Here is a 2,279-nt window from a genome sequence, read left to right as displayed (position 1 = left end):
CATCCAGGAACATGTCATTCTTCCTGTACTTGATACTTCCGACCGGCCAGGACACAGCATTAGTCACTGCCATGGGAATCCTAGGCTGAATTTCAGCTTGTGTCCTTCCTGTGTGAATATTATTCCTGCCAGGTTCGTGAGATCTGTGTCTGGGGTAACCAAAGTCAATAATTTCATTCTAGGAGTCATAGATGGACTACAAAGTTGTCTCGGATACTTTCCTCTTCTATTTTCCTGAAATATTCAGTGAACACTCTTACAATCTGTGTTTATGAAGAACAAAACACAAGACGCAATGTTGGCATTCTTCTTGGTAGTGACACAACTGAAAGAGGTTTTATATTTGATGTAGCAAATGTGCAGTCACTTGTCTGTAGGGAGAGGGTTAAACATTCCCTCCTCTTCTTTTCATCATGAGGGAGGGGCATAAACTTCTCGATCACTCCCATTTCTACATCTTCCGTCGGTAGCTTACTCGAGATGAGGGACTTTAACCTTTCACATCAAGGGATGTAAAGGGCACGCGCGCGCGCATGATGAAGAGGATGGAGTTTCTTGTATTCTAATGTGAGTATCAACAGAGGAAACATTGTCCAGTGAAAGTGTAATACCTGGAACCAAAACAAAGAGTAGAAACATTTAGTACCATTTGTCAGGTGTTGAATAGGTACAAGGGGACTACAAGGTATGTACATATTTATTTTCATTAGCTACCCTACTTACCTATCTGGGTAGAGGTACCTTGGCTACCCAAAATCTTAAAACACACAAACCAGGGTTTTCTTGAACGTAGTACTTAAGTAGCTACTTGCAACGCTTTTGGTAGATAAAACATGAATCACACCTATGTTTCCCCCCCAATCGGTTAATATGTACAAGGTCCAAGTGGCTTATTAGTATGTAACCGTCACACATAACCTACTAACAGTAGGTTACCTGTCAATGATGATGGCTAGCACAACTATAAACAATTGTATGTAGTACTACTTACCTAGACAACTAATTCAATCTGATACGTTTCAATACCTATTGACAACTTACCTATTTTATTTAAACTATTTCTTTACTACTTGACTAAAGCACGAAAAAGATAACCAGTTGGAAAAAGTGTAAACTAATAAGGAGATAGGTATTCTACCTACCTACAAATAGCAAAGTAGGTATACTAATCAAGTGAATGTTGCAGATTACGACTACCTAATATTAGCAATAAAACAAGTGAGCACCTATCAGGTCATTAATCAAATTAAAAACTATAAAACCTTAGTTACTTGTGTAGATACCAATCTACAGCATATATATATAAATATATTTTCTGCCTTGAAATGGATAGCATTCTTTTACAATAGGTCACAATTTGATTTGCACTGAAAACAGTTTTTGTTGAAGTGGGCATAGATGAAATGAAAAATCACTAGTGTCAGAGTAGTATTAACAATAATAATATAATACAATATGCAGTCGGTGTAGCGGGTGTACACACCTTCAAAATATTTAAATAGGACTCAGTAGGCTCCCATTCACCCAGAATAGAAATTTGGACCGTTTAGCAGACTTTTTTTAATTTTAAGAATCAAGGACTCTACCCTACCTAAGATAAAATTTAGATCTGGTTGCTCTTACTAACTACAGGTCATGTTGAATTATTTCATTCTTCGACATGTCTATACTTATTTTAAATTAGGTATTTACAAAAACCTACATACCTACCCAGTTAGGACTACTATTTGTGACTCTACACTACCCGAGTTGATTTTGATGAATATCACTATATTGGACTGACTCTGATTCAACCTTTAGCTTTAGGAAATGAGGACTCGGGTGAGAATGAAGTGGCATCAGAAATGACTTCCTGGAAACTGCAACTTTTGCTTGCATCACCTCTACAAATAGCTAGGACAAGATTGTCTCAACGAATACTATGTAGTCCACCATACCTACTTCAATTTTACAGCTGTTTTACCTACCTACTTTTAGCAACGTTATCTACAAATTTACGTCCTTGATTATAGCAAGATACTGTAACAACTTCCTAGCACAGGTCTTAGTATGATAGGTAGGAAGGGGAGTACAAGTCTACAAGATATTTCAGCCAAACTATAGGTGGGTACTCAGGTAGGTAGGTCACCTAGGTATCTGCTGATTCTTACACCTGTATTTTTACTTACAATGAAAAGGTGGATCCTCTTGAAGCTTCAGGTTTTAATCGGCACAGTCAAATCTCGAAATCCTGAAGAACTTCGAATTAGATAACAGGAACACAGAATATTGGAAAAATT

At 37.3% G+C, this 2,279-nt stretch overlaps 1 protein-coding gene across 3 annotated transcripts in view; it reads right to left on the bottom strand.

Annotated features, from left to right (window-relative positions):
- LOC103522726 (AP-1 complex subunit mu-1) overlaps positions 1 to 2,279 on the bottom strand; it is an 11,505-nt gene extending 9,226 nt beyond the window's left edge. The window contains exon 1 of one of the 3 annotated variants that reach the window (XM_008487819.2): positions 2,169 to 2,279. The gene's annotated coding sequence lies outside the window, so the exon portion shown is untranslated. Of the gene's footprint in view, positions 1 to 1,706; positions 1,815 to 2,168 lie in introns of those variants that run through there. The other 2 variants (XM_026832722.1, XM_026832723.1) reach the window with 2 other exon arrangements.

The sequence above is a fragment of the Diaphorina citri genome, unplaced genomic scaffold, assembly GCF_000475195.1.
Source record: "Diaphorina citri unplaced genomic scaffold, Diaci psyllid genome assembly version 1.1 scaffold10688, whole genome shotgun sequence".
NCBI classification, from domain to species: Eukaryota; Metazoa; Arthropoda; class Insecta; order Hemiptera; family Psyllidae; genus Diaphorina; species Diaphorina citri.
The sequence above is the reverse complement of the archived record's forward strand: the minus strand, read 5'-3'. Positions and strand labels throughout refer to the sequence as shown.